General features: G+C 44.1%; 1 protein-coding gene across 3 annotated transcripts in view; it reads left to right on the top strand.

Annotated features, from left to right (window-relative positions):
- LOC118372436 (RNA-binding Raly-like protein) overlaps nucleotides 1-23,378 on the top strand; it is a 114,175-nt gene that overhangs the window by 33,059 nt on the left and 57,738 nt on the right. The gene's annotated exons all lie outside the window — the stretch shown is intronic.

The following is a 23,378-nucleotide window of genomic DNA, read 5'->3' on the forward strand; positions in this document are numbered from 1 at the left end:
ATCTCTGTGCCAGAGGTCTGGAAAACTGTCAGCGGAGCTTATCAGAAATATAGTGGTGCTGGGAGGATCTGACAGAGAAACTTATCACACTGCACAATGGGAAATGGGCTCTAAAGCCCCAGGGCGGCAAGGGGACCCAACCAGCTCCCTGCTACACACACACACACTACACTGCATGCACACACACACACACACTTAAGTCAACGCGAGCGCACACACATGATACACGTTGCTAAATGTTTCTCCATACATACAGATGTATATCTTGGCCCCAAATACAAAACACAAACACACACACAAACACACAGTACACTACACACTATAACCCAAAAACGCACACACCCAGGCGAAACAGACACAGAATCTCTCTCACGCACACTCCCTTTCCAACTCCACAAACCAACAGGCACATACACAACCCTGTCATCTGTACCCAACCAAAGACTACCTCCTGACAAGTTAGCAGGAGCGCTACATATGGATTTATGATGAGTCAGTTAGGTGTGATTTGAGACCTGCGGGCCTTAGTGTTGCTCTGAGAGAGGCCCGGGGTGCTGCTATTGTAGTATAACATGGAAAATCAAGGGAAGGCATTGAATATCAAGGGAAGGCATTGAATATCAAGGGAAGGCATTGAATATCAAGGGAAGGCATTGAATATCAAGGGAAGGCATTGAATATCAAGGGAAGGCATTGAATATCAAGGGAAGGCATTGAATATCAAGGGAAGGCATTGAATATCAAGGGAAGGCATTGAATATCAAGGGAAGGCTTTGAATATCAAGGGAAGGCATTGAATATCAAGGGAAGGCATTGAATATCAAGGGAAGGCATTGCACATAAAAGAAGATGAATACGTTCATACATCTCTCATTCATCGTTATGTCAAGGACAAGAAAAGGAGAGAAAAGACACAGTCTAACCTTCCTGGGTTATAACAGCTTCAGGAGACTACTTCTGCTCCTGTTTGAACACTGTGGCAACAGCACCAGAGGAGGCTGGAGGAGCTAGAGGAGGAGGAGGAGCTAGAGCTTGTTTAGTCTTTGTTGTCAGATGTGCTTAGGTCACCAGAGTGGAGCTGACATGCTTTTTAAGAGTGCATGATCAGAAACGATAACACACTGAAAATAATGTCCAGTTCAATCCAGTGAGGGAGAGAGTGAGACAGAGGGAGTTTGAGTGTGTCAGCGTTTGAGCGGCCTGTCTTGTAAAAGCTCCCAGTCAGCACTGTGGGGTAATGGGGGTGAATGTATGTGTGTGTGTTGTTGTGTGGTGCCAGTGACCCCATCAGAGATGCCAGGACTACAGTACTGACACCAGGGAAAAATCTAACCCTACAGGCAGGCACACACACACTCACATGCTCACACACACACACACACACACACACACACACACACACACACACACACACACACACACACACACACACACACACACACACACACACACACACACACACACACACACACACACACACACACACACACACACACACGCACACACACACACGCACACAGACACACACACACACACGTCTGGTAATTGTGTGTGCATCTGGTAATTAATTCTGCAGGAAAATTAGGTTTGACCCCAGGTGATCTTTGGCCACCACAAAGGACACACACACACACACACACACACACACACACACACACACACACACACACACACACACACACACACACACACACACACACACACACACACACTCTCTGTCTTCTCAAAGTCCCCCCGCTCTTCTGCTTCACACTCCATTTATTCCCACTAACAGACCTGAGGTGCCTACCAATGAACACATAGATGTCCTTCAGATAACACACACACTATGCACACTATCTGTATACCACTTGTACCCCCCGCAAAACACCCAAACACACACACTCATACACTCATATTTCTTCACAGTACATTTCCATATACAAAGGAAGAGCTGCAGTAGGGGTGGGCCATATCTGTGCCTTTAGTTCTGCTGCATTAGCCCTGAGACACTGTGCAGCTCTCTGTTAATGGCTGTTATTTGTTATCTGGCTCTGATAGCAGCAGGCCTCCTTGCTCCTCTGTATTCACAGCAGCTCTGTCTTTAAACCCACCCACCCCTTCTCTCTGTTGCTTTTTAGTCAGACTTCTCAGTGAAGGTGTGTTAGGACGTTTTGGCATTCAGTGGGTTTCTCTTAGCTCTAGGACTGCTTTTTCTCTTAGTTCTAGGACAGACTTGTGGTGTGTGTGTGTGTGTGTGTGTGTGTGTGTGTGTGTGTGTGTGTGTGTGTGTGTGTGTGTGTGTGTGTGTGTGTGTGTGTGTGTGTGTGTGTGTGTGTGTGTGTGTGTGTGTGTGTTCTGTGCGAAAGTGTATGTGTATAAGACAGACAGACAGACAGACAGACAGACAGACAGACAGACAGACAGACAGACAGACAGAAGCAGCTTAAGCCCCACCCTATCAACAAATTGGCGCGGGCACTAGAACAGTCTGCTGCACCCAGCCTCAACATACTAGAATCTGAAGTCAAATGTCTGCTGTTTGCTGATGATCTGGTGCTTCTGTCTCCAACCAAGGAGGGCCTACAACAGCACCTAGATCTTCTGCACAGATTCTGTCAGACCTGGGCCCTGAAAGTAAATCTCAGTAAGACCAAAATAATGGTGTTCCAAAAAAGGTTTAGTTCCCAGGACCACATACAAATTCCATCTAGACAACATCTAAGCACCATTGCCCTAGAACACACAAACATGAGCGCCACAGGTAACAGCTACCTATCTGCCCAGCGCCATCAGAGTCGCCAGTCTGCCCAGCGCCACCTGAGCCACCGGTCTGCCCAGTGCCGCCAGTGCCGCCAGTCTGCAAGGAGCCGCCAGTGCCGCCAGTCTGCAAGGAGCCGCCAGTGCCGCCAGTCTGCCAGGAGCCGCCAATGCCGCCAGTCAGCCAGGAGCCGCCAGTGCCGCCAGTCAGCCAGGAGCCGCCAGTGCCGCCAGTCAGCCAGGAGCCGCCAGTGCCGCCAGTCAGCCAGGAGCCGCCAGTCAGCCAGGAGCCGCCAGTCAGCCAGGATCCGTCAGATCCGCCAGTCAGCCAGGATCCGGGCTGACTGGCGGCACTGGCGGCTCCTGGCTGACTGGCGGCACTGGCGGCTCCTGGCTGACTGTCTCTGATTGGGAACCATATTTAGGTAGCCTGTTTTGTGTTGGGTTTTGTGGGTGGTTGTCTCCTGTGTCAGTGTTTGTACCACACGGGACTGTTTCGGGTTTTCATGTTTTCTTGTTTTGTAGTCTATTTCATGTATAGTTTCGTTATAAAAAAAAACATGAATTATAACTACGCTGCGTCTTGGTCCGATCCCTGCTACACCTCTTCTTCAGAGGAAGAAGAGAACCGTTACACAACCTGTATTTATGTTTATTTATTTTCCTTTTTGTACTTGAACTATTTACACATCATTCCAACACTGTATATAGAAATAACATGTCATTATTCTTTTGGAACTGTGTAATGTTTACTGTACATTTTTTATTGTTTATTTCACTTTTGTTTATTATGTATTTCACTTGCTTAGGAAATGTAAACATATGTAAACATATGTTTCCCAGGCCAATAAAGCCCCTGAATTAAATTAGAGAGAGAGAGAGAGAGAGAGAGAGAGTGTCAATACGTTTTGGGGAGCTCTTAGCCCAGGTGGATGTCTCCTCCTGTGAGGATCTCAGACTGCAGTGTGGGGTCGACTCAGCAAATGTCACACCTGTCAATCACAGCTAAACCCCTGACAGCTCTCCTGAGGTTGCTCTGATTGACAGCTTATTATTTGCTCTAGATGTTTTTTCCCACCTTTTTCTCCTCTAGTGTTGAGCTGATGCTTTACTGTCCTTCTTAAAGGGTCAGGAACGGAAGGAGCCGGGCTGGTTTCTGTCTTAAATAGGATGTGTCCTGTGTAGAGGGGTTCACAGATGGGCTCTCACCCTCAGCAGTTCACAGTTTTCATTCTGTGTGTGGTTAGTAAGTCAAGTTAGGAAGAGTTTTTCACTTTTCAAGTAGTGCTTTCATATTTTTGACTTGTAGTTCACTGTGACAGATTTGGACATGGTCATAGACTAGGGTTGCTAGATCATTTGAGAACAATTTAGAGTGACATGAAAAGGATAAACTCTCCTTTGTCTGGGTATGTCATATTAAAAGGGCTAGTTGGATTAATTAGAAGCCAGTTTCTGACAACCTTTTAATTTAGCGTTTTTACTTTTACAGTGACATTTTAAGGTAACATCCTGATCTCCCTGAACAGTATCCTCTGCTAGAGACAGAGATGTGGTGGGGGGGAAGGACACACACACACACACACACACACACACACACACACACACACACACACACACACACACACACACACACACACACACACACACACACACACACACACACACACACACACACACACACACACACACACACACACACACACACACACACACACACCCCACTGCCACCCCCACTGTCACTCATCACCTTACTACTGTCTAATGCTCCTAATTAACACTAACCATCCTAATGAATGCTGTTCATCTTTGAAATGTGCAATTACTGTTCTGTCCCTTGTTCCTGGGCTCAGACAGACCATAAAGGGACAAAGCTGTGACTGGGACTGGAGAGGAGGCTCACACACACACACACACACACACACACACACACACACACACACACACACACACACACATAATCTTCGCTGAAAATGACGAGGGTCATGCGTCACCACGGTTACAGCGGGGTCATACTATACCTGATTATTAAAAGTCAGTTGAATGTATGATGGTTTTGGACTGAGAAAGTGGTGGTTTGGAGAGAGAGGTGGGTTGTGGGGGGGTTCTCGGGAACAAAGACCTTTAGGATGCCATCTGAGGTACATTGTTTAGGACAGACAAGCAGTCAGAGATGTTGTAGACTGTGCTCCTCTTCCAGACATAGGGGGTGGTTTAGTAAGATGAATCTGGGGCTTTATCATTGTCAAATACAGTAATCATTCCACTTTCTCTCTCAGTGGAAGAGGGTACCGAAGCTCTGAGTGGCCAAAAAGCTCTCCTTCTTTGAATAAAGACGTCAACAAAGAGACTATAACTGGTTCGCTCTCTAGATTTAACAGTCCCTCTTCTGTGGCAATGAGCAAAAAATACTGGATTCTTTGCCAAAGTTAGATGAAATTTAGCTCAAAGTTAGATGAAATTTAGCTCAAAGTTAGATGAAATTTAGCTCAAAGTTAGCCCGAGGATGTTGTGGGTCCTGTCTGCAGATGTCCAGATGGTCTCTAGCCATGCAGTCTATACTGGCCCATCCCACACCAAACGGCCCTCCGCCTCCAGAAAGATGAATCTAGTCTGTGAAAAACCAAAAGAGGAATGTCTCTGATACAAACACACACACACACACACGCACGCACACACACACACACACACACACACACACACACACACACACACACACACACACACACACACACACACACACACACACACACACACACACACACACACACACACACACACACACACACACACACACACACACACACACACACACACACACACACACACACACACACACACACACGCCTTAAGATGTACTTCCTTTGTTGCGAGTGTTTAGAGTAAAGCACCCTCTTGTTTGCAGCCTCCTGTCATTCTCTCCTGTTTCACAAAGATATTTGTTCAATCTATCATTTAATCTGATTACTTGCAGGTGTTTCTACCAGGAAAAGGCAGGATGGTATGCATATATCCCCCCCAGCCTCTCTCTTTCTCTTTCTCTTCCTCTCTCTCCCCCTCTGTCTCTCTCTCTCTCTCTGCCAGGAGCCTAAGTGAGTAATTATAATAATAGCGTTTGGTTGGTAATCACAGTAAACACCTGTAACCTGGGCTGATTTGAAAGGCAGATTAATGCTAATCTGTTGTTTAAACATGCCAGAGCTGTTGTTGCCCAGCATTCGTTCTCTCTCTCTAAAATATACTGTCATACACTGGACCACACTACTGCTGCTACACACTATGGAGGGAGTCATTTGGACCTCTTGTTCCCTCTTCTTCTCTCCTTTTTGATTGAATTGTTTCTCTCTTTTCTTCTCTTATGTCCTCCTCTCTTCCTCGTCTCCTGTTTTCTTTTTCTATTACCCCGTCCTCTTAATATTTTACCTCTGTAAAAAGCATTTGTTACATTGATATCTCACAAATCATATTTTATTCTAATACAATTGCCCAGAGGAAGAGATTTTGTCTAACAAGTAATATGTTTTTTTCCCTCAAAAAGACATGGGTGAAAATGATTGCCACCCCTGTTCCAATACCTTTCAATACCTCACCTTGCGGGGATAACGATACTGTTGTATGAGATTGGAGTACACATTGGGAGGGATCTTAGACCATTCCTCCATACAGAATCTTTACACATCCTTCATATCCTTTGCTCTTATGGACTGCCAGTTCAAACCACAGCTTTCCAATGGGGTTCATGTCCAGAGACTGAGATGTTTGTAAAATGTTGATTTTACTTCGTAAAGTTCATGATAGCGTTGACCTTAACAAGGGCCCCAGGACCAGTGGAAGCAAAATAGTCCCATAACATCAAAGATGAACCACCATATTTTACAGTAGGTACTGGTGTACATGGCCAAAGAGATGTATTTTTATGTCGTCTGACCATAGCACCGGTTCCAAGTGCCAATCTCGTTTAGCAAACTCCAGGCATTTACATTTGTTTGATTACATGAAAATAGAGCCCTTTGGCCGCGCACACCAGTGGTGGGTTTTACGTGGAAATAAGGATGCAGAAGCAGTAATAGTCCTGCTCCCTCACAACACAGTAGAGCACAGCATTGAACGGGGAGTGACTGGTGAGATAGTAGCAGGTGAATGTCAGAGGAGCAGGGGGCAGGAGCTCCCACTGTTGACCATCAATACTCAGACAGAGAGAGTGGACAATCTGACTCTCTGCACAAACACACACCCACACCACACTGGATGGTCAATCTCAGTTGGTTTGTCAGCTCATTCTCAGGAAACAGCAATAACCCCCCAGGGGGTTCGCATGTGCGTAGGTGTGTCATGTGTCCGTTCTTGCTTACCTGTATTCTATGTTTAAGACCAAAACCCTACCGACAATCTCTTATCCTAAACTCTTTCCTTTGTTCCTATGTGTTCTGTCTGTCTTTCTGTCCCAGTCTCCTGTGTTCCAGTGCACAGCTGTCGGCCCTATCTGTGCTGCTCCAGGCCCAGCGTTTACTCTAGCTCCAATGCCTTATCAATGCAGCACACTCTCATTCCACTCTATCAACCTCTTTAACTTCTCTTTTAGTTGTGCTCTTCTAGTCAAACTGTGAAGAGGCATCAGTCAGGCCTACTCAGTACAGAGCAGCAGACACAGGGTGCCTTGAGGTTTCATTTCATTCACTCAGTCTGGCTCTGAGTAGCTAATGATGAATACTGCATTTATCCTGAATTAATACATCACTTGCCTCTTGTGGTGCACTCCCTTACTCTCTCAGGGACAAATCATCTCTTCAGATCCATATCCGTGTCTCAGTCTTTTGCATCAATCATGCACTGATGTAACAGGGAGATTTGCACCATGTACTAGAAGATGCTGCTGTGATCGTCCAGAGCCGATGTTCAGCAGCCAGACCACCCTGTATCCCTCTGCTGCTGACCAGTGGGTCGGTCAGTAATGGATGTTGAGCACTAGATTACATGGCTCCCAAGTGGCGCAGCTGTCTAAGGCACCGCATCTCAGTGCTAGAGGCATCATTACAGACCCTGGTTCGATTCCAGGCTGTATCACAACCAGCCATGATTGGGAGTCCCATAGGGCGGCGCACAATTGGCCCAGCGTCTTCCGGGTTAGGGTTTGGCTGGGGTAGGCCGTCATTGTAAATAAGTATTTGTTCTTAACTGACTTGTCTAGTTAAACAAAGGTTAAATAAATAAAAACATTGTGGCGTGTTATTGATTAGGCTCTGTAGAGGAGGTTCCATTGCTGATTGCTGTTTGTTTAAGTAGTGCCTCTCTCACTGGGAGTGGCTCAGACAGAGAGATTGAAAGATCTAAGGTTATGTCTCTCTCGGGACCCAATGTCTAGAATTGTAGACGTGCTGTGTCTCTGACTGTTCTCCTCAATATGGTGGGAAAATGTGTGTCTGGAGGAGGGAGGGATGAGAGAGAGTAAAGGAGAGAAGATGAGAGCGGGAGAGAGAGAGTGATTGAATGAGGGAGAGAGTAGATTAGCCTTGTCCGGAGGGTCTCCCCGGAGTGTGTCTGAAATCCCTTGCCTCACTGCTCTTTCCCTCCTCCTCCACCCACGCCTCTCCACCTATGTCTGGGTCATACTGACCTGTAGCTACCAGTATTTCATTTTCAGTATTTAGTTTTTTCTCCTTTTTTTCTTTCTTTCCTTACTTCTTTCTTTCGTGTTTAGTTCACATAATGTACCAGCCTTTCTCCAGCAGCATGTTTAGTTCACATAATGTACCAGCCTTTCTCCAGCAGCATGTTTAGTTCACATAATGTACCAGCCTTTCTCCAGCAGCATGTTTAGTTCACATAATGTACCAGCATTTCTCCAGCAGCATGTTTACTTCACATAATGTACCAGCCTTTCTCCAGCAGCATGTTTACTTCACATAATGTACCAGCCTTTCTCCAGCAGCATGTTTACTTCACATAATGTACCAGCCTTTCTCCAGCAGCATGTTTAGTTCACATAATGTACCAGCCTTTCTCCAGCAGCATGTTTAGTTCACATAATGTACCAGCCTTTCTCCAGCAGCATGTTTACTTCACATAATGTACCAGCCTTTCTCCAGCAGCATGTTTAGTTCACATAATGTACCAGCCTTTCTCCAGCAGCATGTTTACTTCAGATAATGTACCAGCCTTTCTCCAGCAGCATGTTTACTTCACATAATGTACCAGCCTTTCTCCAGCAGCATGTTTAGTTCACATAATGTACCAGCCATTCTCCAGCAGCATGTTTACTTCACATAATGTACCAGCCTTTCTCCAGCAGCATGTTTACTTCACATAATGTACCAGCCTTTCTCCAGCAGCATGTTTAGTTCACATAATGTACCAGCCTTTCTCCAGCAGCATGTTTCCTTCACATAATGTACCAGCCTTTCTCCAGCAGCATGTTTACTTCACATAATGTACCAGCCTTTCTCCAGCAGCATGTTTAGTTCACATAATGTACCAGCCTTTCTCCAGCAGCATGTTTACTTCACATAATGTACCAGCCTTTCTCCAGCAGCACGTTTAGTTCACATAATGTACCAGCCTTTCTCCAGCAGCATGTTTACTTCACATAATGTACCAGCCTTTCTCCAGCAGCATGTTTACTTCACATAATGTACCAGCCTTTCTCCAGCAGCATGTTTACTTCACATAATGTACCAGCCTTTCTCCAGCAGCATGTTTACTTCACATAATGTACCAGCATTTCTCCAACAGCATGTTTAGTTCCATCTCCTTTTATCCATTTCATCCTTCATTCTATTTCATCCTTCATTCTATTTCATCCTTCATTGAAATAAATATCTTATTATTTCCTAAAGAGGGGACATTTATGTTCGCTTTGAGCAGGGACATCTCTTGGGTTGTGTCCACAATCCGTACTTGCATTCTAAATAGTAGGGTGATTCGGTGTTTGAAAATATTATGTTTTATTCTATGTCACATTTCGATTGAATATGCTTTAAATACCAGGATGCCATACTCCTTTCAGATTTGTATCTAGAATAAATTGCCTGCATGTTATTTAGGAAGAGAATCGTCTTTTCAGACCCACGTGTGTTTGACAACAGCTGATGATCAGGTAAGGGGAGTGAATGTACCAAAATTAACATGGCGATAAAACAATGTAACTGTACATTAGAATACACATTCTCAGTATAGATGAAGCTAGTAAGTTGATATTTATTGCTTACTACATATATTTTTACTAAAGAGTACATTCTAAACACTATTTAGTACGATTAGTACAGTTTTAGTAAGTACAGTAGTAGGTAAAACAGATTTTGGACACGGACTGAAATCACTCTGCAACTCAGACACAGTCAGACAGAAGCATTGAGGTTAGTGTAGTATTTAAGGGGGAATTCTTTATCCATTAGCATGCACAGTGCCCACTGATGTTCATCTTTCTGTCTGTGTTAGAGAAAGACTCTGTGAGAGACTCTGTGAGAGAGACTCAGTGAGAGAGACTCCGTGAGAGAGACTCCGTGAGAGAGACTCAGTGAGAGAGACTCAGTGAGAGAGACTCCGTGAGAGAGACTCCGTGAGAGAGACTCTGTGAGAGAGACTCAGTGAGAGAGACTCAGTGAGAGAGACTCTGTGAGAGAGACTCAGTGAGAGAGACTCAGTGAGAGAGACTCTGTGAGAGAGACTCTGTGAGAGAGACTCAGTGAGAGAGACTCTGTGAGAGAGACTCGTTGAGAGTGACTCTGTGAGAGAGACAGTGCATATTACTATGATGACTATTTGAGATACAGAGCCTCTCTGGGAGGTTTTTCTCTCTTTCCATCATCAGTCCATTTCCCTTGTGGTTTGATGTATGGTGTTGGACGAGATGATGGAGATGGATAGAGGCTGAGGATATGACTGATAGAGAGAGAGAGCCAGGGGCAGATATACCATCTGAAAGAAGGCAGGAGAAATTGTAAGCTGCACTGGCAGCGCATGGATTCCTTTATGCTTTTTCTCTGAAATGGCAAAATAAGAGAGATATAGAGATAGAACGATGAAAACAGAGATTGGAGGAAAGCCGAGAGAAAGGGGCATATGAGGTGGGGTGGGGGAGGGGAGAAAGTGGTAGAGTTTAGAGAAAAACATTGAGTTGTAAAGAGGGAGAAAAATGGAGAGCATGACAAAAAGGAGAGAATTACACAGAAAGCCCAGACTGAAAACACCTTGCCTTGTATAGCTCTGCAGCTGCATGATTAGTTTAGTTGCAGCATGGTACTGATAATAATAGTGCTGGGCAGGGTGCACAGCCAGCACCACACAGAGCACTACCAGCCTGGGCCGGTCTCTTTCCCAGGGCTCACAGTGGGGGATCAGGGGCTTACGAGGGACCATTCTGGTGCAAAGTTGGAAAGGCCACAGCAACAAAACAACAACTTTAGTCCTCTGGCTGTGGCTGATGATGTGGAAATGCCCTCCCCTCCACGTTTGCTGTATCTCTGCAGCTGTCTGTCTCTGTGTGTATCTGTCTGTCTGCCTGGAGTCTCTGGCTAGAATCAACAGATTATCAGATGAGTCAGTGTGAAATAGTTTGACTCTATTAAATGTTCTGCTAATCCAACTAGAGTCCATTAGGCTTGTCCCACAGATAGATATGCTGCAGAGACCATACTTGGGGAGAGGACAGGAGCAGAGGAGAGGGGGACGGAATGAAAGGGGGATAGGAGAGGGAAAAGTAGGGAGAGAATAGGAAAGGGGAGGATTGAGAGGAGATCACAGAGAAGGGATAAGAGAGGGGAGATTCGTGGATGGGGTGCGGTGTTGGAGAGAGAAGGGTAGGGAGAAACAAACAGAGTGGAGAGCTTTTATCTTTGAGCCCAACTCCGTATAGCTCTCACTGTGCTAAATTTGTCTTTTATCATACACAGAAAACGTGTGGGTGTTAAAAAATCTTGGTTTTAAAAAAAGTGGTCAAAAGTGTTGTGAGTGTTATATATGAGGGTGTTGATTCTGGTGAGGTTAACACCAGTGGGATTGAAATTGACACCACCTGCAGTGAATAAATTAAGTGTTATTTGAATCACAGTGGAATCAACACACGTTACTTGAATGTGTTTACTTAATTTCCGTTAACTCTCTCAGAGTGAAAAATACATAGGAAGGGCCTCATTATCTTAATTCCCAGCATGCTTTGTTGCATAGATTCTTTTGAATATTTTGTCATAACATCAATGTTTCTGCATGCACATTGATTGATTAGTTGATCTTATACTACACAAACATAAATAATATACATTTTTATAAACTTTTCCAATCTGTAAGTGGTTGGACTTATTTCACCCGTTATTGAGATGGTTCTTCCAGTTTCGATAGTTTAGGTAGTTGTCATGATGTTGGCCTGGGGGATAGGTTTATGACAGTCATAAATACCTCTTCCCCCTTTTTTCCTCTCTCTACCCTACTAAGGTTACATTTGCAAAACCCTTGGTTAACATAGAGATTCTGGGAACGTCAGAAGGTGGGGGGGGTGAACTATATTCTGGTAATCCGAACAATTGAACATATGCGGTGGTACTTAATGAATATGATGTCAGTTCGGTTGTCATCTGAGACATTCTCATCAATGATAAGATGACATAAACTCCACAGTGGAAAGTCTATACATCAGAGTTATCAGATTCACATGGAATTGTTGTTCAATTTAAATGTTTGAATTTGAAATGAATTGTGATGGGATGAAATTTGATTTTAGCTTCTAAAATGTGAGATTTGGATTTTCATAAAATAGGGCTGCTCAATCAGTGGCCCTCCCCTGTGAAGGGACAAAGGCTATAAAACTTTTCAAACACACCCCCCTCTTCCTTCCTATATAAACTCTTGACTACAACATAACTATCTGTTCCCATGAGGTAGGATGACGATCCTATGTCCGAATGGTTCAGATAAAACTACAAGAACAAAGCCAACATCAGCGTGAGCTTTGGTTGCGAATGGTATGAACTTTGAACTCTTATTCACGACAGAAATGATACCTCCTAGCCGTTGAGTTAGCGATCGCAGCTGTAAACGCAGGTTAGGAAGGAACATGCAGAGTATCCCATCTACTACACAACGACGTTATTACAATTTATCCAAGTGAACACCAGAGACATTCTTCAAAAGACGGAGGACTCGGTTTGGCAACACGGTCTCCCATCTACCACCAACCTACTGAAGCGTAACTCAGAGTAAATATTTATTGCATTTTCCTTTTCCAAATGGGCGGTAAGTTTAGAATGCATAAGATAGTGTATTAACGATAGCAGAGCTTCGCCTCTGTTCCAGTGTCCTGCTCTTTCACTCAAACCCCGCCCCTTTCCCTTTGTGTAACAAGCTGTCATATCTGTTCCGCCCGCTAGGGACGTTTCCTATGACGTAAAGGATTATCCCGGTATAATTCATTCTTTGTGTTTGTTATTCTGTGTGATTCTGTAGTTAGGTATTTAGTAAATAAATAATTAAACCCAATTTTGTATTGCTGATTCAACTTGTTAGACAGGATTCTTGCAGATAACCAAGAATTTACAACTTTCAGAATATGAGACTGAAGTCAGATGACAATTAATGTTGACTGCTGTTGATGTAAAATATTCGGAAGATAACAGCTCTATAAATATTATTTTGTGGTGCCAGACTCTCTAGTTAATTACAATTACATTTATCTGATTAGCTCAATCAGGTGATATTAATTACGGATAAGTATTTTATAGAATAGCATGTCATAGCAATTAATCCGGCAGAGCCAAAGACACGACATAGTCTAATTTAAGAATATTCCTTGGCAGTCATTCTAATGGCAGATTGTGGGTGATTAAAAGTTCCAATTGTTGGATATCTGAACTGGCTGGATTTCAATAGGAATTACAGTGCCTTCAGAAAGTGTTCATACCCCTTGACTTATTCCACATTTTGTTGTGTTACAGCCTTTTTTTTAAATCATCCATCTACACACAATAACCCATAATGACAAAGTGAGAGAATGTTTTTCCAAAATTAAATACAGAAATATCTCATTTACATAAGTATTCACACCCCTGAGTCAATACTTTGTAGAAGCACTTTCTGAAGGCACTGTGAATTACACAGCATAATATAACTTGCCAATGTGGCCTGCAAACCAGCAGTTTCAGACCACTGTGTTAGGGTAAAACTAGGCTGTCAAAGTATGATATTGTCAAAAAAAGTAATGTATTCTCATGAATAATAACATTTTTATGATCAAATATTAACTTAGGCACTCACCTGGTGAAGGCTACACGACTGAAAGCCATCAAATGCTAAAATGATGTCTCTGTCACTAGCAAACACTGTCATGGGTGGTACTGGTCCCTAGAAAATTCACTTAATATGCAGCCTGGGAAATTATTATACAAATAAGGCATAACCACAGGTGTTAGAATCAGCTCTTCTATAGTGTTAATTTCAGTTGGAATTTGCAACACCCGTGGTGTTAGGGATCGAACACCCTCCAGGTGTTAGTTTATCAACACTCTGAAAAGTGTTACATTAAAACTATTTTGGTGGGTTACATATACACACTAAGAAAGTGTTAAATGGAACACTGTGGGTGTTTAAAATTCTGATCTCAAATATTCTGTGTAGGAGCCTATAGAATGCACCCACTTGGACTGTGTTCAGTACTAAACTGTATACAGTGCAAACATGTCAGTGTACTGTGCTTCACTGGTTCATATGATACTCTGCCCCCTGCTGTGCACAGTCTAATCTCAGAGTGTACAGTACAGATAGTTGTGCCCCAGCCAGAGCGCAGAGGAGCCCTACTAAATCCCTCGTTTATCAACGCAGGAGCTGTCAGCACTTTTCTTTAATAGCCCTCTAAACACAGCCCCAGTGGAGAGAGAGAGAGAGACATGGGGGGGGGTGGAGAACACTCTCCCTGGTCTCTGAGGTAGTACTCAGGTAAACAGTCCCCCCCGCCTTCTGGATTGGCACTGAGATGCCTTGACCACGCTTCTACTCTGAGATGCCTTGACCACCCTTCTACTCTGAGATGCCTTGACCACCCTTCTACTCTGAGATGCCTTGACCACCCTTCTACTCTGAGATGCCTTGACCACCCTTCTACTCTGAGATGCCTTGACCACCCTTCTACTCTGAGATGCCTTGACTACCCTTCTACTCTGAGATGCCTTGACCACCCTTCTACTCTGAGATGCCTTGACCACCCTTCTACTCTGAGATGCCTTGACCACCCTTCTACTCTGAGATGCCTTGACTACCCTTCTACTCTGAGATGCCTTGACCACCCTTCTACTCTGAGATGCCTTGACTACCCTTCTACTCTGAAATGCCTTGACTACCCTTCTACTCTGAGATGCCTTGACCACCGTTCTACTCTGAGATGCCTTGACCACCCTTCTACTCTGAGATGCCTTGACTACCCTTCTACTCTGAGATGCCTTGACCACCCTTCTACTCTGAGATGCCTTGACCACCGTTCTACTCTGAGAAACATGTGAATGTAGGAGTTTTTCCCCCCTGAAACAGCCAGCTGTAGTGTTTCCCCGAACTCTATAACCTAGCCTGCCCGTACAGCACTGGACAAGCCACGGCAGTGAGATTGATGTCTCTTACCTCCACGTTAGTAGCAAGAAGCGGAAATGTCCTGCACGGCCAGCAGGAAAGGCTCAGTACATCAAAGAGAAGTGTGGAGCTGGCAGAGAGCAGTGTGGAGCTACAAGCTCAGTAAAACACACCGGAGTTAAGGTTTCAGAGTGTTCCATTCCTCTATCACACTCTCCTTTCTGTGTCAGACTAGACTTGGACTGGGCTCTCTGGACGTTCTCTTGTAAGAGTTGAGTGTGAGCATGATTGTACGACTCTCTGACCGTGGGCAGTCATAACTCAGGGCTGATGCTCCTCCCCTGTGTTTAAGAGGCTAGTTTCATTCCCCTGCATTAGACTGATATGATTTACACCAGCACAGCACGGCTCAGGTCGGAGTGGGAACTTTATCAGAACATAAATCACCTGATACCTGCCTACTAGGGCCTCCAGGAGGAGAGGGACGGAGACAGCACTTCACAACTAATACACCGGGGAGGGAGGGGAGAGTGGGAATGAGAAAAGGGGAAGGAAGTGGAAGGAGGGAGGGAGGGAGGGAGGGAGGGAGGGAGGGAGGGAGGGAGGGAGGGAGGGGAGAGTGGGAATGAGAAAAGGGGAAGGAAGTGGAAGGAGGGAGGGAGGGAGGGAGGGAGGGAGGGGAGAGTGGGAATGAGAAAAGGGGAAGGAAGTGGAGGGAGGGAGGGAGGGAGGGAGGGAGGAGGGGAGAGTGGGAATGAGAAAAGGGGAAGGAAGTGGAAGGAGGGAGGGAGGGAGGGAGGGAGGGGAGAGTGGGAATGAGAAAAGGGGAAGGAAGTGGAAGGAGGGAGGGAGGGAGGGGAGAGTGGGAATGAGAAAAGGGGAAGGAAGTGGAAGGAGGGAGGGAGGGAGGGAGAGTGGGAATGAGAAAAGGGGAAGGAAGTGGAAGGAGGGAGGGAGGGAGGGGAGAGTGGGAATGAGAAAAGGGGAAGGAAGTGGAAGGAGGGAGGGAGGGAGGGAGGGAGAAGTGGAAGGAGGCGGTGGAAGGAGGAGGTTGAAGGAGAGAGGGAGGAAGAGGTGGAAGGTGGGGGGAGGGAGGAGGAAGTGGAAGGAGAGAGGGAGGGAGGGAGGGAAGAGAGCAAACAGTGGAAGCTCTAAGAAATTAGTCCCTTTTGGGTAGTCACTTGGTGGGGGTAAATTTGTGTCACAATACAAATGAAATTGTTAAAACATTTCTAACCTGTCTATGGGTAACAGGATTGACGTGTTATGCTCGACCCACTCAGTTTTCCACCACAGAACACCAGAAAATGACCCAAAAGAGTAGAACCAGCTCACCTGATTTTACACTAGGATCTGACTATTAGATGTTCAATGTTTCTTTAGATTTTGTTTTTAGGAATAGTTTCACCATGTTAAAACAAATAATTTCATGCAACTGTAAGGACCGACGCTGGAGATGAGAAGCAGGTACAGGGAGTCAACATTTAATATAGCAGACATTAAACAGGACAGGAACAGCATCGGCACTGTGTAACATAACGACATACGAACATTAACCCTGAAGCATTTGTATTGTGTAGGGATGTGTGAGTATATGCTGTGTGTCAACAGGGGGAAGTCTCAATGCTTACCACAGACAACACCGCCACCTTCCACATCTGCACGCACACACACATGCTATGCGACCAGCAAGGGGAGATGATTTGTAGCTAGCCATGTCTAATGGATTGCCGGGGCACTCAAGAAATAATGAAAATAAATGAATCAGCCTTTAGTGACCCTGCACTGCCTTTTAACACACACACACAGCTGTAACGATGTACAGTACAATGAGAGTCGGGAAGCAAGTTCAGGGCATGAATACATTTCATAAATAAACAAACCCAACAAGAAACACAAACAGGCACCAACATGACAGAGGGAGTGACATATAAAGGGCAGGTAATCAAGGAGGTGATGGAGTCCAGGTGAGTGTCATTATGTGTAGATACGCGTAACGATGGTGACAGGTGTGTGCGCCATAACTAGAGGCTGGAGAGGGAGCACACTGACAACAGCCCCTTCACTGAGCTTCCTCTCTCTCTCTCTTTCTCTCATGTTTCCACTTACAAACTCAGAGACCATTATGTCATTAAAGAGAACCAGTGTGTGATTGGTTTACTCAAGATGGTTGTGTTGCTGTTGAACTAGGAAAAGAGACCCTTAATCTTAGACTTGGGACCACACAGCCACTCCACCGAATAGCAGGCTAATGATTGCTTTGCAATACTTGCAGTTAGCTACTGATTCCTTCCAAACCACTTATTGTTGAATTAGCGATTTCCAACTTGTTGTGTAATGTTTATGCCCAATGGCCGATGAGCACCGATATGTTGTATCTATAATTTCTCTTCAGTATTTATCTTCATATGACAAGGATTAAAAAGGATTTGGCAGTACTTTGTCGACTTGATTCATGATGATGACTGCTAGCTAAGATCAGTCCAATCAAAGCCACTGTAGATATAACGTGATTTGACGTCATTTTATCTGTGGCCAATGACCTTGAGCCTTCTTGGATGGGTGAGCTCTCCCTTTAGACTTGGTGGTGACGTAGTGTCTCCATGAGTGACAGAACACTGAGCCAATCACGGCGCAACGCTCTGTATTTTCTGTTGGCTTGCCCCACCACCACAGAAAGCACTGCTATGCTGAAACACCTGCATTTTAGAGCTGCCTCACTCAAGAAAACAAAAAAGAGACCATGTTTGTTTTGTGGCTTTAGTAACTAAATTATATATTTTTTGATGCTGCATTGTTGGCAAACTAATATGTGACACGTATTAAAGCCAAAATCACATGCAAAACAGGGAAGCCTGTTTTTTAAATGTTTTTGCTAAATATGTGGGGTTCAAAACAGCCCCACCTGCCCTGAATGACGGGTCACCACTGTATGGGTAACAGGGTTGACGTGTTATGCTCGACCCACTCAGTTTTCACAAAACACCCCAAAATGTCCAAAAAGAGTGGAACCAGCTCATTTGCTTTTAAACTAGGATTTGACTATTAGATGTTCAATGTTTCTTTTGATTAAATTATTTAGAAAGGAATAGTTTCATCATACAGTATTAAAACAAGAGTTCAGTTCACATAACAGGGTTGACATTTTTTTACATTTTTACATGAACAAGAATCACTAATCACATGAAATAAATAATACTTTTCAGAAAGGACTTTGTCAGTGCAACAAAGCTTCCATTCCAGAGACCATCATGTCATTATAGACACAATCCAGAGCGTGATTGGTTTACTCCAGTTGGTTGTGTTGCTGGATGAGTAGCGCTGAGCAATTAACCAACATTTTGCTAGGTATCTCTTTCTGAAAATACATGATATAAGTGAGTGATAGCTGGTATTCAGCAGTCATAAAAGTATGCCTTATTTACTTTGAAAAACTCCAAAATAGTGCTTTTGTCAGACAGCATAGGCAGCAGCTCTATGGAGATGAGAGGATGACTTGGAATTAAATAATAAAGTCATCAAATAAAACAAAAGTAATATGCACAACTGAAATATTTTATTAAAGTAATGTGAATAAATGATGGTTAATAAGTGATAAGCAGTAATTGGCCCTCACTACCATCAGGGACTTGTCTTATTATCTATTGTTACAGCATTCAAGCATTTTCTCTTCTTCATAGAATCGAACCAAAACCAAACCGACCTCAAAAAGCACTAATCGCTCAACATTATGGTTCAGCGGGGACCCCATTTTTCAGCCAGTATTTCTGGGAACCCCTTTTTTCCCTCCCAAAATGCCTAGTGAACCCACCCCACGCCAAATCTATCCTTAAACATTAAAACCTTAAAATTGGTACATTTAAAATTTTACATCAACAAATAACCTTCAATTCATTGCATTAAAAAAATATATAAAAAATTGGCTACCCCATTGAAGTTCCCCCGTGACCCCACTAGGAAAATACCACTGATTTATGGTCTCACAGTAGTCATTTTGGTCATGGTGACCATTCTGGAGCAGGGAATCTGTCTTTTCACCAGGCAGGTGGTGTTGCAATCACAATGCCTCTCCGGAGTGCTCGGCTAAAAGGATGATGATACTGTAATGCACTGTGGTCTCCTATGTTTTCAAACTGCAGAAAGGCACTAATACCTGACAAGTCTGTCTGTTTGTCTCAGACTTGGTTGAAGAGTTTAGCCACTCTAATAACAGAAGATGGCTTGGATAATGGAAGAGGAAATGGAAATTGTTTTCTGTCCTGACTCTCTCTCTCCTCCCAGTGCTAAATGACACAGATTACCAACTAGAACATTGCTGCAGGGAGAGAAAATGATAGAGAAAAAGAGGGAGAAAGAGAGTTAGAGTGAGTCAGTCTGTCTTAGTTTTCCTGCTGTGAGAGTTTGGCAAATAGTTGTTATTTTCTTCCGCTCGAGTTCCCCATTAGGACACAGAGCCCCTCATCTGTGCCGGGGTCCGTGGCGCTGTTCTCTCTCCCGATTGCTCACGCCGTCTCTCCTCCCTGCCTGAGCACAGAACATCTGTTGGCCGCCAGATCTGTTAGCTCATGGTGTTCTGCTGAGTACAGGGAATCTGCGGGTAGAGGTTGAGAGGTTGTGTTGTGTTCAGGTGGGTCCTATTAGCAGACTGAGTGGAAAGGTTCTGTTTGAGTTCAGTTTCAATGGTGGCTAAGTAGAACGGTTTTGTCAGGGTCTTGGAACTGGCTAAGTAGAGTGGTTTTGTTTTGGTTCAGTAGTACAACACACATAAACCCTAATCCACACAGCCAACCCTGGACTGTGCAGACCCACACACACATTTGGACATGGAAAGAAACCTTCAACCAGAGTGTGCTCCCCTGCAGGAGATTGAGTTTCCATCATGTTGTCGTGTCTTTGGCTATGCCGGATCAAGTGATATGACATGCTATTCTATAAAATAATTTATCCGTAATTAATATTACCTGATTGAGCTAATCATGTACATGTAATTAACTAGAGAGTCGGGGCACCACAAAATAATATTTATAGAGCTGTTATCTTCCGAATAAACTCTTAAAGACCTAGTAATATTTTACATCAATAGCAGTCAATATTAATCGTCATCTTAATTCAGTCTCATCTGAAAGTTGTAAATTCTTGGTTATCTGCACGAACCCTGGCTAACAAGTTGAATCAGCAATACAAAATTGGGTTTAATTATTTATTTACTAAATACCTAACTAATCACACAGAATTACACATACACATAATTAAATCATAACTTGATTACAAATTACATCATAAAGGAAAACGTCCCAAGCAGGCGGAACAGATATGACAGCGTGTTACACAAAAGAAAATACAGTATCTTTTTTGTTGTTGTTGAATTTTACCCCTTTTTCTCCCCAATTTCGTGGTATCCAATTGTTGTAGTAGCTACTATCTTGTCTCATCGCTACAACTCCCGTACGGGCTCAGGAGAGACGAAGGTTGAAAGTCATGCGTCCTCCGATACACAACCCAACCAGCTGTATTGCTTCTTAACACAGCGCTCATCCAACCCGGAAGCCAGCCGCACCAATGTGTCAGAGGGTACACCGTGCACCTGGCAACCTTGGTTAGCGCGCACTGCACCCGGCCCGCCACAGGTGTCGCTGGTGCGCGATGAGACAAGGACATCCCTACAAAACAAGCCCTCCCTAACCCGGACGACGCTAGGCCAATTGTGCGTTGCCCCACGGACCTCCCGGTCGCAGCCGGTTACGACAGAGCCTGGGCATGAACCCAGGGACTCTGATGGCACAGCTGGCGCTGCAGTACAGCGCCCATAACCACTGCGCCACCCGGGATAAATACAGTATTTTATGCATTCTAAATTACCGCCCATTTGGAAAAGGAAAATGCAATAAATATTTACTCTGAGCTGCGCTTCGGTAGGTTGGTGGTAGATGGAAGGCCGTGTTGCCTCCGGTTGTCAATTGGATACATTGTAGTAACGTCGTTGTGTGATAGACGGAATACTCTGTCTGTCCCTTCCTAACCCTCATTTGCAACGGCTGTTGCTAACTCAACGGCTAGGAGGTATCACATCTGTAGTGAATAAAAGTTCAAAGTTAATACCATTCGCAAACCAAAGCTCACGCTGAAGTTGGCTTCGTTCTGTAGTTATTATCTGAACCATTCTGACATCGGACCGTCGTCCTCACATCCTCAGAACAGGAGGTTATATTGTCGTCAAGGCTTTATATAGGAAGGGAGAGGAAGGCGTGCTTGAAAAGTGTTATAGACATTTACATTTACATTTAAGTCATTTAGCAGACGCTCTTATCCAGAGCGATTTACAAATTGGAGCCCATGTCCCTCCACTGATTGAGCAGAGCCCTACCTTATGAGAAGCTAAAATCACATTTCATCCCATCACAAATAATTTCGTATTCAAACATTTAAATTGAACAACAATTCCATGTGAATCCGATAACTCTAATGTGTAGACTTTCCACTGTAGAGTTTATGTTATCTTATCATTGATGAGAATGTCTCAGATGACAACCGAACTGACATCATATTCATTAAGTACCACCACATATGTTCAATTGGTCAGATTACCAGAATATAGTTCATTTCCCCCCACCTTCTGATGTTCCCAGAATCTCTATGTTAACCAAGGGTTTTGCAAATGTAACATCAGTAGGGTAGAGAGAGGAAAAAGGGGGGAAGAGGTATTTATGACTGTCATAAACCAACCCCCAGGCCAACGTCATGACAATGTTAAATAGGGATAGCTGGAAACATAGATGTCTTCCACTTCACATGAATGGCCTACCGGTATTTAGAATAATAGAAGTCTTTCTGCAAATTGATCAGACCTCGAGCTAAATCATAAAACACAGTTGGGGAAGAGCGTGATGACATGTAAATGTTGACACTTATTACAGATTATTTGAAGATGGCAGAATATGGAGCTCAGAAAATCCAACTGTCTTCAGACGAGGGGAGAAAACCAGAAACAGTTTGGCTGCGGGTAGCTGGAGGAGAATTCATTAGGAATTCACACACACCTCAGGTACACAAACACACACTTTTATACCAACACTGCTAGCTATCTCAACACTTCAGAGACAGGGTTGCTACATTCGGAATCACATTTACATACAGAGTGAGCAAAAGAAAGTGTGTGTGTGTGTGTGTGTGTGTGTGTGTGTGTGTGTGTGTGTGTGTGTGTGTGTGTGTGTGTGTGTGTGTGTGTGTGTGTGTGTGTGTGTGTAGCACATCTGTCTGTGTGTACTGTATGTTTTTAGCTGTGAAAAAGTGTTACGTTTAGTCTCCTGCTGTACTTCCTGACATGTTTACTGATACATCACTTTCCTACAGTCAACAGCATGATTACAGCACTGAGACTCAGCCCCCTGCTGAGACAGATAGGACAGAGGGGCTTTAGGGTGTGTGTGTGTGTGTGTGTGTGTGTGTGTGTGTGTGTGTGTGTGTGTGTGATGAGAGTGTGTTATGTGTCTGTCATTCATCTCTGTGTGTACGTGTGTGTGATTTTGTTTGTGTGTGTCATGTGTATCTCATGCATCTGTGTGTCTGTGTGTGTCTGGTTTGATCCATCTGTTTGAGAGAACGATGAACCATGCTGATACCATCTGTATCGCCCACGTACTGTATGCTACTCACCTTGAGGTGATCATGTATTACATTTAGTAGAGGCTATGCTGATCGTTCTATTTATACAGTGTATTAATATACGTGTAATAAATAGGAATTAGTATGGGTACATGAGTCACCTTTCAGGCACCTATAAATACAGTTCTTCTCTGGTTTAAAGTTTTACAGAAAGCATAAGTGGAGGGTATTTGCTGTGTGTGTGTGTGTGTGTGCGTAGACTTCAGGGCTGGGGTATCAGTGGTCAGGCAGGGATTAAACACACAGAGAAATGCTGAGCTCTATTTAACTACACAACAGCGTATGAGCTACTTACCATCAGGCTTAGTGTCACTCCTCTCTCTGCCCTGGTCTGCTCTACACACCAAACCGTATAGGGTAATCTATAAACTACAACCTACAGCAAACTCTGCCCATATATTGTAGGCAAAGGTGTGAGCAATTTTAGTCTAATC

This window comes from Oncorhynchus keta, chromosome 2 (genome assembly GCF_023373465.1).
Source record: "Oncorhynchus keta strain PuntledgeMale-10-30-2019 chromosome 2, Oket_V2, whole genome shotgun sequence".
In the NCBI taxonomy this organism is placed as follows: domain Eukaryota; kingdom Metazoa; phylum Chordata; class Actinopteri; order Salmoniformes; family Salmonidae; genus Oncorhynchus; species Oncorhynchus keta.